Source organism: Artibeus jamaicensis, unplaced genomic scaffold, assembly GCF_021234435.1.
Source record: "Artibeus jamaicensis isolate MK-2021 breed Jamaican fruit bat unplaced genomic scaffold, CSHL_Jam_final scaffold_474, whole genome shotgun sequence".
Lineage (NCBI taxonomy): Eukaryota > Metazoa > Chordata > Mammalia > Chiroptera > Phyllostomidae > Artibeus > Artibeus jamaicensis.
In genome coordinates, this window is record NW_026522046.1 from 21,201,559 (window position 1) to 21,219,707 (window position 18,149).

The window sequence follows — 18,149 nt, forward strand, 5'->3', positions numbered from 1 at the left end:
GGAAATAAGCGTCTGGGACACATAAGTGAATAGATTTTTTTCCCTATGTACTTTCTGTCACATCACATTATGGTGTTTGGGCTGCCACAAAGATCGTACCACATAGCATGTAAAGGACAAGGTATCTCAGAAGTGACAGTCCCACAAAACTAAACAGAATTATTGCATACACAGTGGCAATGCTTACTTTTAGCAGGGTCACGAAAAGGCCGGATTTTCTGTTCACCCAATATAGACACATTGCTTCTTGTTTTAACTCTTTGTTTTCTGTCTGTAGTGCCATAATAATTCATGTTATATTTTTTGTTATAGTCTATATTCTATGCAAGTAATAGTGTTTACCGTTGACAAAAATTTGTATCAAAGTCTTCATTATCGATTATATTTGTGACTTTATGGAGATTTTGCCAACTAAATATCCAAAACTCTGTTATACTTGTGTATTTTATATTAGTATCCTAAAAATTCTAATTGTGAAAATGTACCCTATTTTAACTATTGTTATAATATAATTAAGTTGAATTTTAGATTATGATACTGTAATAAACATAAGCACAACTTAATTAATACTCTCTCAGAGTTCACATTCTAGAATTTCATTAGTTGAATCACAACGTATAAAGTCATTTAAAGACTTTTTTAGTTCTCAGTTAAGAAATGAATTAACGTTTATAATATTATACCTGCTCATTAAAATCAAAGTGCTCTAGATTTTAAAATTATTTGTAAAGTTACATATTGGTTCTAAGAAATACATATGCAAAAGCACATGTTAATCAGTACTCTGGAGTATTAGAGTTTACAATTAAAATTTAATTTGGGAACTATGGGTTTCCAGAGTATCCCTAGGGTACAATCTGTCAATAACCCCGTTACGTACAATGGAACCTGGGAATTTTCTAAGTCTCTTAGTTGTTTTGCTTTAGACTCAGCCAGGAAATGGCTTAAGCTACTGGTAATAACTCAAGTAGGAGGCTGGAGGGGGCATGTATTGGGTCTGGGTAGATCTAGGCAAATGGTAATAATGATAATGCTTTAATTTAAATATAATGCTAGATAGAGTGTCATACACAAGTTGCCTCTATAATGCCCTTCAAGCACAACCAGGTAAGTATTAGAAGATCAGTGTTAAGTAAGGAGATAAATAATTAAATAAATAGCTAGGTGGGGGAATTAATCCATCAGCCCTCTCTAACAGATTTAAGGTTCTGCAGAAAATGGCTTTCTTCTGACAATTCCAAAAATATTGTTGGTGCTCAGATTTCTATTTCAGCCCTCTGCATTCAGTGATCTATAAAATGTCCCCAAGCAACCAACTAATCCACATTCACTTTAAATCCTTGCACTTATATTTTTTTCAGACACCACATCTGGCAGAATCTATCAGTGTCAGTTACCTCTGTGGAAACTGATGCTTTGGTGAGTTAATACTTCTTGACTAGGTTAGTGTATAAACTCTTAAAAATGTCATTCAGTGCTTCTACCAAAAGCGGTATGAAACTCTGAAATCGGTAGGTGATTGTTTCAAGCTGGCCGTGCACTATTACTTGTAGGATTCTTGCCTGCCTAAACTTGCTGTAAGATTTTTGTTTCAGCAATTTAATATCTAACTTGGTTTGAATATTCCAGACCATTGTTTAAAAGAGAAGTATCTTCCAAAAATGCTAAACTATTATTTTTCTTTATTTTGTAAGTGACTGGTCTCTCAAGAAAATTTGTTCATTCAACAAAAGTCTGATGAGCATCAGCAAAGAAGCAAGGTTGAGAAGGAAAAGTAGTTGCCAGTGAAAATTTGCTGAGGTATCAATGAAGACTAGCATTTTCACTACTATATAAACAGACGTGTTACAATATAAGTGAGGCTTACTATGACAGAGGTATAAATTGAATGCTTCCAAGTATGCAACTCTGGATGAGTCAGAAGAAACTTCATATTACATTTAAGATAACACTACAAAGCAGAGTTTGCCATGAAGGCAGGGAAAGTAACTCTGAAGAAAATAGTATGGCCAAGTTTCAGTCTAAGAAATAAATCTTATGTTTGTAAATCTTATGTCAGTGAAAAATGTATAAACAGCATAATGTTAACAGAAAAGAAGACAAGGGGTGAGGAAAAGGAGAAGAAACTAGAGAAAAGTAAAGATTGATCAACATAGGGAGAGGCCTGTTTGCCAGCCTAAGGGCTTCTGAGTTACCTTTGTAAGTTAATGGTGAGTGTAAATTACCTTTTTTAAAAAGCAAGTAATTTGGGAGACCATTAATATGGGGATTGGCTGGGAGAGGTAGACCAAAAGGTAAGCAGTTACAAAAGCCCTAGTGAGGGGTTATGAAACGTTAACTCTGGCAATGGTTCAGAAGGTGTATAGAAGTCAGACTCACACAGTTCTCCAAAGCTCACTCAAGGACAGGGTGAGCACAAAGGTTAGCTTTTTTGTGTATTTCTATGGCTGAAATCTTTCAAGAGCCACCTGGTGTGCCTTAGAAAGAGTACTTTGTTTGCATAATATAAAATTTCCCTTTACCTTTGCTATCCTATACCTATTATTCTTATTTTTTTGTGTTTTCTGATGGGTACTCTATACAACTACCAGCCATTTCAGCTATCAGAGGCCATCTCCCACCTTTGGAGAAACTCCAGTTAATGATGGAATTGTTTCAATTATATTATTCTCGGTAACTGTAGGAGATACTCTTCTTTTTCTCTAGGGAAAAAATAGACTAGGCCTCTTTGTCTTATTGTCTCCTCTCAAAATTTCAATGAGGATAAAAATGTATGATCCCTCAATTAATGAATTCTTACATTACTGAGATGTGTACAGCATGAATCCAGACTTTCAAGCAAAATTTCCCAAGCAAAGTATCTAAGTGTCAAATGATTTTTTAGGCAATTAGTTTTCAGCAGTTCCAAAGTGGTGGTTGCAAATGCTAATGTTACAGAACAGACCAGGGATTGGGGGCAATTATTGGCCCACCTAGGGACACCAAAAACTGTTACAGAACAGAGGGCACACATACAGGGCAAAAGGGGTCATGATATACTATTACTTAAAGGACCCCCCAGGTTCCTTATGTCTGCCGCCTTACGGGAAAGACATCTCTCAATGCCAGAGATTTGTGAAAAGGAAAGGAAATGTTTATTTAAAGCTATACAGACTTCAAGTAATGACCTAATGTCTTCATTAAGATATCAAAGTCCTTTTGGATACCCACAGATGCCCACAGTGCTTCCTTCTCCCCCTGCCCCTAATTCAGAGTATTGTAACTCAGGAAAAGAAGCAAACATCCAGGATCCAGGCTCCGGACACTGTCAGCTGTGTCGCCATCCAGGCAGGATCTCTGATTAATCCAAAGCCATGTATCACCTTCTCATGGCCTACTAGCAAGAGTTTTTTCACCCTTCTTCCAGGCAAAGTCTCTCCTGCTTCTGAGGCCACACAGCCAAAGGGAGTACCCCAAAGCAACATGGTCCTCTTGTACCAAAGTTGTGGGGATCTGCTCTCTGGTGAAACCATGTGGTTCTTCTCTCTACCAGAACTGGGAGGAGGTCTCCACTCTGCCATAGCTGCGTAGCTCCCCCTGCACTGCCACAGCCACATGGTCCTCTCCTTACCAAAGCTGTGGGTGGTTCTCTCTTCAATGGCTGCCCTGTCTGGGTTTAAATCCCCTCACCAGTCCTCCTCTGTAGCCCCATTCTTGACTCCTTCTATGATCAGCTACACTTGGCAGCACTCCTGTATCCTTCCAGCTTTACTGGGCTGCCATAGTGAGTCTGGGTAAGTGTGGCCCTATGCCATGGAGCCAGTCATCTCCAAGCTCTCATGCAGGCGCTGTCACTAGGGGGACCTGTCCCCACTTACATCTTGGGTGGAAGTCACTCTCATCTCCTGGCTCAAAACATGGCCACAGCTATTTAACAAATCTATGCAACTAGTTAAAGGTTAGTGATATGTTAAATGACCATGCCAGAGGTTAGCTGCAAAGCTGGTGCTGTATAAAACAGCTCTCAATGGCCATTTGTCCCTTCCCCCAACTCACACCTGTTGTGAGGGGGGCAGGCGGTGAGGACATCCTAATATTTCCTGGAAACCTTGAGTTCTGGACCCCATTCCAAATCCCTTTTTGCCCCCCTCCTTGGCTGCACCCTGTACACTAGTAGCACCACATATTTAATTAAATAATTAACCTAATAAACAAATATTCTGGTTTTGTTGAGGGTAATTTTCAATGAAAACACACTGAAGAATTTATGGCCAATGTGAGTTTATGGCAACTTCAGTGCACAGATCAGACAGAGACATCAGAAAAGAAAAAGATTTTCCAACATAAAATTAGTTTCCTTTATTGAGTATATTCAAAATAGACCTATGCAAAGCCAATTCATTCTATCAACACATTTTAACTAGGTGTTTCCTGTTCACGGTCACTGGGCTAAAAATTTGAACAAATTAGACATGGCCCCTCAGCTCACCTGGAGGGTGTATCCCAGAAGAGATGGCAGACAGAAAACAAGCAAAGTAATAAACAAAATTACTATAACTTGTGAAAAAAAAGGCTGTGATGGGAAAGAGAAAGATTTGTTTGATCAGATTCTAGCACAGAAGGTAGAGGGATAAAGGAAAGCAGACAGCAATGTTCAAGTGATTCTATGCTCTTCCTGTCTGACAATTCATCTCTCCCATGACATTGAGCTCATTCAGGAAAAGCATATTTATTCATTCTAATCATATGTATTACTTCTACAATTATTTATACAATTCTTACTAATTACTAAGTTCTGAAAATTGGAAGAGCAGACACCAATCAATCTCACATCCTCAGTAGTTTCTACAATTGTGTTAATTCCTTCTTTTTGATGCAGTTCTTAACATTAAAAAAAATTACACATTTTTTTAAAGTTTCTTTTCCTTGCGAGGGCAAGTAAAACAAAGAAAAATGGTAAAACAAAGAGAAGATCACCTGCTTAAGTGCATAATCAAAAGTGTAACTTGAGCACAAATTAAACAAGACAAGATCCAGAATAACACAGTTACTACCTTACTTAGAAAGAGGCTCACTTACTCAAAGGATTCATTGTTATGGGAGAACAGTGAATGGTCATAGTTTAACATCCAGAAATAGAAAATCTCATATTTCAATCAAGTACAGTTTCATCAACATTAAAATAAAATCAAATTTCAAAGTAATGACTAAGGTAATTGGTAGTATTTTTCAAATGTATTAAAATGGTTTTAAGAAATAAGTATAATAATAACTTGGGATAGCATCATGCAAAGTAGTTGCATGAGATTAATATCAAGAGTTGAAAAAAGACAAATCTGCAGGGATATAGAAAATACAGTATTACAGACGAGCCAATACACATTGCTATTTTTAAAATACAGAAATTTGTTAATCTACTGGAACAACAGAGAACCAACACTCTTTTCTATATGTACTGTTTATCCAAATTTATCTTACTATGTATTCTAAGAAGAATGTGTTTGCCTTATATAAATTAATGTGCTATTTTCTTCTGCCAAGATTGAAAGCAACAGAGTGTGAAAATTTTTGTTACAAACTTCATTTTCCAATTTACATAATTTTCCATTTACTTCGGAGTATCAGGGAATAACTCTGTACAAATGACTACCAACAGGAAAATTAGAAAGCTAGTGCTTTTATTTAATGTAACAAGATATGTGTTACATAAATATTTCAAGAGGAAAATTCATGAAAATAAAATAATAAGTATACGCTCTAAGAAAGATATAAAATATATATTCTTAATACATTCTTGAAAAGCAGGGAGGAAAAAGTTGGACTAAAAGATTTCTGAGCCTTCTTAGTCAAAAATTAGGAAAAGAGAAATTGGGAAGAACTTAAACAAGGTCGTATTTTTAAGTGGATTAATGACTACAAAGGGGCAAACAAATGAGAAGGATGAGGAGGAAAAGAAGGAAAAAAGAAGAGGAGCAGGAAAAGGAGGAGAAGAAATACAACATTAAAGTAGAGAAATGATAGTCAGTACTTCATACCTGAATTTAATTACATTCTTAACAGAACACAATCCCCATAACACTAATTAAATATAATAAGGCAGACTTTTATTCAGGACTATTGCTGTAGGTATAGGGACCACGGCAATGGGGTCTCCCAGTGGTTGGGGAAAAATTAGGCTCGATTCTGAATACAGGGTGGGAAAGTGGGAATTTATAGCCATGATAGTACAAGAGAAAGGCAGTGGGTAGAAAATTACTTTAAAAAAACCTAAAGGATTAAAAAGATTTTGGTTAAACTGACCTAAAATGATTCTTCCTGAAGATGACCCAGGGTAAAACAGTACACCTGGGAGGTGGAGGAGGATGAGGAACCTGGTCAATATTGAGAGTGATGGGGTATTAAGACTGTGGGCATCCCAACTTAGTAGGGTTATTGTTAAAACCAAATTTTATGAGGAAGTGCACAGACAGGCCTAGGAGAAGATTCAGGAGGCTGAAGAAAGTTTAGTCAAGCAAAGAATCTTTTTGAAACAATGAGAACTAGGACATTTTTTTACCTAAGAACTATGTTTGGCATCTAAAAATGTTATATATTGTAGTCAAAAATGAAAGGACATGATAAAGTAACTTTAGCTATGATGAGGTTATAAACAATTTTGTGATGAGTAATTATTTTGTTATGACTCCAGCATCCTCAAATTATTAGGTATAAAAATGAAAAGCTAGACGAAGTCAAAGAGTGGACAGAAGTGTGACTAATGGAAACTGACTGAGGGAAGAAGAATTTGCACTTAGCTGGTCCTAAGCCAACATTCTTTTTCATCATAAAATGTTCCCTGGAACGGATTCTGGTCATGACTCCCACACTACGTAGGAGGTAACAGTAACGATCAGTGTCAGGAGATGATTTTCTGGTTCTCACTATCCATGTGACTTAGGTGTAAATTTTAAATTCTGATATTTCAAAGCTTTGACTGAGTTATTTAAACTTGGGTCATTAGTCTCAGAATATGTAAATGAGGCTAATAACACACACTTTATAGAGTTTTATGAAGATTAAAGGTGATAACACATATGAAGATAAAGGTCTCAGTACAGTTATATCAGTTAACATTAAATAAATATTAGCTAACATTGTTTTAAAGTTCTTAGTATGATATCAGCCCCACATAATAAATATTAAAAAATAGTAGCTTATTGTTACGGTACATCAATCATTTATACAAAGAGAAAGAAAGAGATTACATGTCACGACAAGAATGTGTTGCTTTAAAGCAAAAGGCTAGATAAACAGACCAAGCAAGAAACCAGTGACAACAGGAGCAGAAGTTTCCCCACAGGCTTCAAACTGGGCCAGGGGCATTTCAGAAAACTGTATCAGTCAGCGGCACTAACATCAGATGCCTACATTCCTACTCTTCTAGGCTATCCCCTGTCCAAAATATGATGGAATAATTGAGTGTGTGTAGTGGGCAGATACCTTGTAAGAACATATTCTAAGATGTAGTGATTCTAGAGTTTCAGGAGTGGGGTAAAGACACAATTGAGACACAAAGTGTTCAAAAATTTACACAAAGGTGGGACTTCAAAACATTGTGTGGCTTCTCTTGCCTATTTCAGGACATGCTGTTGTGCCCAGAAAGTAAACAAAAGCTAACCTGTTATTCCTTTCAAAATGCCTCTCACTCTCGGGACACCCATAAGGCTGTTGCTACAAGTAAGCTGTATTGGAGTCTCAAATTTCCCCCAAAGCAGTCTTCACCAACTGTCAAAAGATTGTCAAACACTCTTGACAGTATTAAGGAATTCTGTGGAAAGTAATTCAGGTCCCTAGTGAAATTTCTTCAAGAATCTCCTGGATAAGTTAGAATGTCTGGACATGGGCAAAATAAACTTATTACCCACTCATTACTGGCCAAACAAGAGATTATATTTAAGATTCTGCTATGGGGTATCTAAGCCCACCGCAGAAATGTTCTTTGAACAGTTAAGGGATGCCTATGCTGCAATATAAGTTGTCCACTCAACTGACACAAGATATCTTCCCTACTTACAGTGGTTATTCAACTACTTGCAATTGAGTAGTTGTATAGCACTAGTTACTCAACTTACAGTCTTACAGTAGGTAATAAAGGTCTCTAACACCCAAGGAAAAGAATTAAATTGAATAATCTGCTCTGTTATGCTGGGAAATAATAATGACAAGCAGTGGGACTTCGAACAAAGTCCCAGGGTTTAGTGTCATAAGAAAAAAGGCAGCAGAGAGTTACATCATCAGAAAGGAAATAAAGACTAGAAACTACAACTTGGAGTACACATGAAAAGATAGATGGAAATTATAAGTTTGTATTGTAAATTTGCTAGAGATTTAAACTTACAATTAAAGTTGTAAATCCTGTGTCCTCAACAGAAGAGAAAGTGATGAGTGATGTTGTTAGACTAATTTTTCAGAGGGCTAACTATCTCAGGATACTGATAAGTCACTATTTATATGTTTTGCAAACCTATGCTGATCCTCTGCTTTATCTCTCAATGTGAGTGGTTGTCATGGTGTCCTTTGTCAATCATATGTTTTAAATTTGATTAATTCAACTTTAAGTCATTGGGGTTTTTTTGTCTTCTACTTTGCTTTGTCGATCTCCATTTATTCTGGCCTTTATGACTACCAATAAATAAATTATATTTTTATAGAGGTCTTTAATACTTGGATAAAGATTAAGAATTTTATAGTTCCTCATGTTATTCATTTCTTTCCTCTATTAACAATTTTTAAATTTAACCTGTTTTTTCTCTTAGTTTCGGAATATTTTTTGTTGTTGAATTAGTGAGTCTCTTATTGAGAAAGTAATGAAAAAATATGAGTGTTAGTGGCAAAAGAAAATAAAATATTAAAAAGTTCTATTTTTGGAGTAAAGACAAATTATGATATTTTAAAAAATTTTTTTAAAGATTTTATTTATTTATCTTTAGAGGGGAAGGGAAGGAGAGAGGGAGAGAAACATCAACGTATGGTTGCCTTTCGTGCATCCCCTGCTGGGAAGTGGCCTGCAGGGAACCGGCCTGCAACCCAGGCATGTGCCCTGACTGGGAATCGAACCGCGATTGTCTGGTTCACAGGCCCGTGCTCAATCCACTGAGCTACACCAGCCAGGGCTGATATTTTTATACAATACCTTTCTTGAGCAAAAAAACCCCCACAATTTGCAGTAATTTTTAGGATAAGATCCCAAGATCAATATTCTTTATTTTCTAAAACTATTACTACCATAAATTAAATAGATGAGGCTTCTATTATAACATGAGTTATTTTAAATCTTAGAATAATGTCCCTTTATGGTTGAAGTGAGGACAATTTCAATTTGTTTACAGGAATATTTGGTATTTTTAAAATATTCAGTGCTTTTCAGCCACAGTGCTGTGTTGTTTGATTGAACTGGCATCAGCCATCACGAGGACCTGGGTGTTCTGAAACCAACGCCAAGGTTCTCCATTTCAAATATATGCCAGGAGTGTTCCGTGAATTTGCTGTTTCCTCTGTATTGGTGGTATTATGCAATCAACTTCTGTTTCTCCCATGCCAATGCTGAATAGATGAATTATCTGCCCTGGGACAATCTGGTGGGTTTTAATGTAAGGAACGTGAATTTCATGCCAAAAGAAACAGAAAACGTATCATCCAGAAGCCAAAAGGTGGTGTTTTCTAAATCCCTTCTAGTTGAGAGAAAAAGTGAAGATTTGTAAATATATATCTATATCCTTCCAAAATAAATCTCATCTAATTTAAAAAAAGACTAAATCAGAAATAAATGGCCATGATCACAAACTAGATCAGAAACTGTGTCACCGTAACACTGCAATATAAAACCATGATATTTAGCTGCTGGTGGCCAAACTTAACATGCATGCCTAGACTCTAACCCCAGAATCACACTCTTTGATTTATGGGTAGAAGAACTGTGCTGTGTAAGAATACAGTGTGAGCTTAGTTGGTACAATGGTTAATAGGGTGAGACCAGAAAAGGCTTCATCAGTGATAAAAGGATGTGAAACCATAAGCCTCTATGTCATCTCTCCAAAATGTTGGATACTTGTGTCTTACTTAGTAAGTCATGTAACATGCTTTATGTGGTAAAATATAACTTTTTAAATTAGTATAAATAATTTAAAACAATTTGAAAACACTCAGTACTTTAATTCAAACATTAGATTTTTGTGGGAGGAGCTGGAGACTGAAGAGAGTAAGACCAGACCCTCGAATATTAAAACCTCAGCATTTGTGACTCCTACACTCTGTTTTAGATCTCAGTATTTGTATGTCCTCTGCTAGACTGTAAATTCATCTAGTTAGAGACAATACTATTATTACTGTTTATACTATTTTACCGTATAACAGTAAAATATTTACAATATTTTACAGTATTTTACAGTATAAACAGTAACAGCTATTACTGTTTATACTATTTTACCTTATATAGAATCTTATATATAGGGTCTAACACCAATAATACCCATTTTTACTTCAAAATCTTTTATTACAAAATGATAAGCGCTTAATTGTGTAACATAACAATATCACACTCAAGCATGCCATATGACATTTTAGATGAAATGTTCAAGTTAAAACTATAAATTATTATACCCATATTATACCCTACCAACCACACTGAAAGAGGTGTTACTTTGCCAGACCCTGTATATAGAACACATTGTAAGTGTTTATAAATAAGTGTATGTGATAATGCATTAACGATATTTTAACATAATAGTTTTGTATAAATACACACTGGAAATTACATTTCATCTTATTAAAACATGACTAAAAAGCTCAAATGCTTTTATTCAAAAGCGAGAAATAATTATGATCGTTTTTAATAAAGCACACAAATAAATTTGCATTTATTATCAAACTCACGCAAAAAGCCATTTCAAGTTATTTAATCCAAGACTTAAGCACTACTGACAAGCTATTACGAACAAAGAGCCCAAGTACTTGAAAATCTAAAGCAATGACTCTATTTATGAAATAGCTTATATTTGTTACATTCTACATATTGCAAGTCAGTTACGGGGAAATAATTCAGCTATGGGCCCTGGTACCTGAAGAATCAAGCAGGCTAACATAACTGTAAAAGTGAGTTGTTCTAATATTATTGTTCAGGACAGTGGAGCATTATGGTGAAATGAAGAATCATTTTGCTGGGAAAGGTAATGTCAGTCAGCATCCACTTTCTGGAACAAGTCAGGAATGGCATCGAACTAGAATTAGGCAAAGGACTAGAGTTTCAGCCAAATCAATTGAAAAAGAAAGGAAAATCCACTCATTCATTCATTTTTTAAATTACTGGATAGGTATATGATAAGTATCTATTATAGTAGATGCCAAGAACTGTGCTATATGGTAAATTTTTATAAACATGGTCCTTGCCTTTATGAGGTGTGCAGTTTATTTAATCAAATAATAAGATATAGATGAATTAAAAGGACTATACAATGACATAACTCCTAGGTAATGATGATATTGGAAGAAAATTTTGAACTGGCCCTAGCGATAGTTAGTTCATTTCTGTCATGCCTCTAATGCAGACCGTACAGAACTTAGGTTTGGGAGTTTAACTTAAAAAATGGTGGGAAAAAATATATTCTTCAAAATGAAGAGCATTATTTTACTTTATCTTTTATTAAATATATTGAAATAACATTGGTTAATATAATTATATAGGTTTCAGGTGTAAAATTCTATAATGTATCATCTGTATATTGCATTGTGTGCTCACCACCCCAAGTCAAGTCTCCTTTCATCACCATTTACCTCCCTTATCCTCTCTTCTACTAACTCCACCTCTTTTTCCCTCTGACAATCACCATACTGATGTTATTCTATAATCTATGGAGGGTTGTTAATTCTTTGATTTAAAATAATTTATATAATTAAATTAAAATGCTTGCTTGTCTAAGGTATTATCAGACTTGCCAGATTATGAGAAAAAATTATACTCATAATTAATGCAGCAAATACTAGATGGGTCCTTACTGCAATAATTAGTATTTGTCTTTTTACTTTCGATATCCCAAACTGCCTTGCTAGTACTCAGAAAAGATTATTTGAAAACATCATTGATATAATTTTATTAATAATACCAGGAAACATTACATTATATAACTATATTACATATTAGAATTATTTTAGAGGTGTTTCAGAAGTGTTTGTGAACAGACTAAAACATTTTAAAACTTAAATTGCATAACATTTTATTCAAAACAGTATATGATGTACTCAGAAGTACAGGCCTCAGAAGGAACTTTTCCCCTCACCCCAGCCCCTGTGTGCATTTAGTCAGAGCACATACACACCAGCTAAGCTATGAGTGTCCCCCAAACATTTTCAGGTGTTTACAACGACCTTGGAAGTTTTTTAGACATTTTCCCCATTGACTGTCTCCGGTACTGTTAATTAATCTTATTGGTTCCATTGCCCATGTTTAGTTCCAGTCCTTGGTTGCTAGGCTTTATCTAGCTATTATTTATAGTTGCCTGTATCACCAACACTCAAAGAAAATACTTCTGTATCTATAATTCATTTATGTGCAACTTCACATAAAAATACTCCTGCCCATTTTCAGCCCCCCTGGTCTCTTCCTAGTTATCCCATAAGAGGAGAAGAGGATTTAAAAAGCTTTTAATTATTTAAATATTATTTTTCTAATTTATAATATATACAAAAAAGTGAAATAATTAAACTTTTTTGTTATGCATCATTCTTAATTTTCTTTTGTCATTACTTTATGGATAGCTATCATTAATGGATTACAGACCTATAGTATTATCTATAATCTAGCAAGAGGTTGCAAACAGCAGGGCTTAAAATAAAACAGTCCTTTAAATAACAATGCAAACACCATCCAAAAAATATTCTCAACATTTCATCCTCTCTAACTAAAGAATTTAAAGTATAAAACCAAGACTTTAAGTCGACATTAGCTGATTCTGTGGGTGATGGTAGATGGTGTTTTCACTGAAGGAAGGATAAAGGAAAGATACTTGAAAAGCACTATTAGCTTTATTTGTATTCATTACAATAAAATGAACTAGTTTCATGACAGTATATTTTTTAGACAATTGAAATATAAGCATTTAATAGTTAAAGCTGTGGTTCTTTAATAATATTTATTAAAACCTTTATACAAATATTATTAACTTCACTCATTTTAAAAATAGCATCATTATGAACCTCAATTATTATACGGGTACTTACTATGAAGGCTTCTCACTTAGTATTAAGGTAGATAAGAGAGATTTATTCTCTTGGCTTATCTGACCTCAAACTGTAACTTTTTGCTCTTGTGTTTTTATCATTATCTCTCCTCTCTCTTACTTATCAGTCTGCCATCTGCTCTTTTTCTGCCATTTTACTATGACTTTAAGCTTTTATTTTAGTGTGACATGAATTTTAAGTGACTTTGGGACAATCTCCCACATTTTTCTGTGTTTTTAAATAGGTGAGTCAGCCAGAAAAGTAGCTTCCTAATAAATGATATGCAATTAATTAATGTTATCAAGCCCTGACTGTTTGACCCTAATAAATGCTATAGATATATAAAAAATACAAGAATAAAATATTTTGTGCCAACACTGATTAGATTTAAAAATAATTACCTAAACAGAATAAAAATGTATACTTATATTGCACAAGTATAAATGTGTGATATAATCTTATGTTAAAACTGAAAACTGAAACCTTTGGCTTTATAAATTGACATTAGTTTAGCATCATTATTTCAGCTCAGATGCAGTTTTACTTTATTCATTTTTGCTATTCTAAAAAATAACAAAGCATAAGCCATTCCTAGGCTCTTCAATCTGCTGATTAATGAGAGTTTTGAATATTTCCTGTTGGTAAATCTCTTTGGCCTGATTCGATGCAGCCTTATCCTTGTTAAGGAGTCGGATTTCATGCTATCAGAGAACACCATAGTAGGAAGGGAACTCAGAGTTCATTTGCCTATTCCTTTTATTTTAGAGATTAAAAAGGGATTTCAGAAAGATACTGCCTTTTGAAAAATTTCTTTTTACTCTGATAAAAGTTTATCCTATTTTTGGTATACTTAAATAAGTTTCTTATGTCTTTTTTACATAAACAATCTCTCTATTATATAAGGCCAGCTAACTAGTGTTGTACTCAATCAGACATTATGATGTGGGGCAAAAGTGTTTAATCATTTGTTTAAAATGTCACACATAGCAAAGTCCATAAATTATATCTATGTTACAGTTTTATCTTACACAACTTCTCAACTATGACCTAATAATCCATATCATGTCTTCCCTGTCATTTATTCCATTTTCTATTCTATGGTATTTAAGTGGAGTGGGTGAGATGGATTTCAGGGAAAAGTCAGTATTAGTGATGTTTCTAAAAATAAAGAGATATTTTACATTTTTCTGATCAGTAAAGTAAAGCAAATTGTGGGAAATAAGATAAATAATAGTGAAATGACAGTGACACATTATGTCACAGAGGTTGAAAACATGAGACATTTCTATTTTGTCTCCTGTCTTTTTTTTACAAGTATTTATATACATACATATTGAATTTACTTTGCAAGCATTTATACACATACATATTGAATTTACTTTGCAAGCCTGACTACTGTCTTAAAAAACACTTTACGGATTTTGTTTTACGTGAGACACCAAGGACAGGGCTGCAGAGTCATTGTCAAAAATGTCTCTTTCTGGTTCTGCTATTGTCTTAGCTCAATGCAATAAAGAGGGGGGATATGACTTAGAAAAACCAAGAGAAAATTTCACCTCATTTTAATACTGAAAAAAATGTAGAAAGAAGAAATGCTTTGCTGAAAAAAAAGTAACAAGAGCAGGAAAATTTCTCTTGACTACGTACTTAAACCACTGTCAGGAGGTGACTTTGCAGGTTATTTCATAAGTAACATAGAGTATAGTGTGATCAAGGACAGAGGAACTGAAATGTATCTTTCTCAGGCTGATTTTACTTCCTGTATGAATTGGAAGTAAACAAAGAGCCTGAGAACCCACCATGACACCACGATGTGGTAAGTGGACATCTATCAGATAACAGTAGTTGGCAGGTCCAGAGTGCTAAGGAGAAGGTGAGTCCTTAATAGGAGGATGACTGAGGTCTGAAGTACCTACCCAAAGAAACAAATGCAGTTTCACTGGCAGGATGTGCTCAGAGCAAGAAGACTAGAGTTCTTGCCCCGGTGACCAGTAGGTACTTGACACACCCAAAGACCAACTCAAAGTCACTTTATCCTCAGATTGACAAAGACACAAAAAAACTCATCCCATTATTTATATGGATGTGAGTGGTTTGAAAGGTAAAAAGGATTATTTGAGAAATTGAAAAGTGGCGTGCCAAAATAAATAAACTACTAAAGGATACTTTAAACAATGGGATTGTTTTTGACAGAAGCATTCAGGTAGTTACTCCTCTTCCTCTCCACCACACATGCACTGTTTAGAGGCTGGGATACAGGAGAGGTAGTCACAGATCAGTACAGCAAAAATAAAGCAGCCCCATTTTCCCTGTACATACACACTATAGAATGAGTTAAAATTCACAGATTTGCTTCATATGTATTTGCTTTTCTTAAATTTGTTAGAGCATTTCACTATTAGTGATAGGAACAGGGACTTAATTCCAACATCAACAAATTTGCCATTTGCTTATCCAGACTCGAACTGTTCCTAAAAGTCATCAGGCAGAACATGCCATTGTAGAGAATATAATAGAGAGACTCAGTGAGAAAGGATCATCTCTACTCTTTACCAAAGTGAGGACTTAAGTGAAAGACAATCTGATTCAGTGAGGTGACTAGAACAAATAGTTCTTTTTAAACGAACCTTTTATATGAAAGTGAAGCCACTGAGTTATTTTTCTCATTGCTTAAACTATGTTTATTTTTTTAGTTAAAACCTAAATCCTTTTGGTTGTATGTGCAGAATAGTTACAATGCAAAAGATATGCCCAAAGCAATGATCTCTACCACTGAAAATGCAATATATTTTTTGATGCTCCATCTTCTCTTTCTTCAAAGGACTTCTCCTGAATTATGTATTCAGGATTCCTGGTTTTGAACAGAGCTCATCTTCTAATCACTTTGTTAACTGCAATTAGGTGCTGCAGTTGATACCCCTGGACTCACTCTCCTCTTTAAAGTGAGATTAAGAGAAGTGACAATCACTACAGAAAGTAAGAACTATAATCTGAAGTCTTGGAAGAACATTAAAAAAGGAAGTCTCTAAAGAAAGAATGGGACATTTTCTCAAATATTTTATGCAAAGAAATACTATTTCATTTCTCTGCTTATTTGAGTGGTTCTGTGACTAAATTGATCTTTTACATTATAACTATTTTTAGAATGTTGGGAGATGTATAATTTTCCATAACTCTATATTCAAATTTAGTAAATTGAGAGCCATAAGGTAAAATAATGCTATTCTGAAGCACATTGGACAATTTTACATGTCACCTGGAATGCTAATTCTGGAAATTATATAATTGAATTCAGTTTGGGGCATCTGCAGATTCAATAGTAATAACAATCAGCTAAAATATTCTTACAACACTACTATTTACAAAATCCTTCCACAATTTCTGAAAGAAAAAGCAGCATAAATATCCTGAATCCTATTTATTAATAATAAGTAACATTTGTCATGTTAATTTGGTCCTATTAAAAAATAAAAATAACAGTAAGCTTAGCATGGTTAATTAACTTGCCCTAACTTGTATGCTTGAAAATTTTAAAATAAGAAATTAAACCTAATTCTCTCCCCCCCTCCTCCCCTCTAAAGATAAATAAATAAAATCTTTTAAAAAAAAAGAAAAAAAAAAGAAATTAAAGTGGGTGATAATTTCTACCCATTAGAAGTTAGAACTGAAAAATTTTTTAAAATGTGCTTATTAACTTGTTTTAAAATAACAGAAACTTATACTGGCTGGTATAGCTCAGTGGATTGAGCATGGGCCTGTGAACCAGAGGACTCGGTTTGATTCCCAGTCAGGGCACATGCCTGGGTTGCAGGCCAGTTCCCATTAGGGGATGCATGAGAGGCAACCATACGTTGATAATTCTCCCTCTCTCCTTCCCTTTTTCTCTAAAGATAAATAAATAAAATATTTAAAAATAACAAAACTCATTACATGTTAATAGGAAATCATAAGGACAAAAATTATGCTTTCTATGACAAAAATATTGAGAAGTATGACAGTACTTTATTCTTCTGTAAATATCTTCATTGACTTAGTAAAAGGCTAGACAAATATTCAGTGTTCAATTGGCAGCCTCTGGATCACCCCACTATATAATCATGTGAGAATAAAATTTTAAAAATAAATAATAACATAAAATCACTAAGAAATGAGTCTTGATCTCATAGCATCCTTGAAAGAATTGCAGGGATGCCCAGATTCTGATTAGAAGAACTCTGCAGCCCTGGGTTAGAAGGTGTCTATAGTTTTTGTGTTTTTTTTAATTTTGTAATCCTAAATCTTAATGGGTTATTTAGGATTTGTAATCCTAAATCTTAATTGGTGATCGTGATTTAAATATCCTAAACCAGGCTTTTTCTTTGTGTTTATGATAAGATTTTTTAAAGACACCTGGAATCAGCATTGAAGGAGAGAGCCTGAAAGGAAGACAAGGTGGATTCCAAAAACTACAATGATGCCATACGTAATAGTGATAACAGGAGTGCAGAGTAGAATAGTTTCAAAAGGATCTAAATAGAATCTTCTCCATGGTAGAAGCTGAACTGAATACAGATGACGTAAATGCATGATTGGATATTGATTAGTTCAAAGTCACCAACAAGAGGCTGACAGATGACTAAATATTTGCCAATGTCAGTCCAGTACTGTGGCATCCAGCTAAATGAGGACTACTGATGGTTGCCACTGCCTTGCTGTTAGAAAACTCTACCCAGTTTTCTTAGAAGATATGCTAAAATAACTGGAAATTGAGAGAAAGCAAAGGCTTTAAAAATGATTCACTTGACAAATATTTCTCATCCAGAATGAGATAATGTTTTAGTATAAAAGTCCTTGGGGATGGCAGAGAAGTTCCATATCTACTAACTACCGGTGAGGTAGAGGTAAGCAGCTTAATCTCTCCCAGCTTTCACTGAGTAATT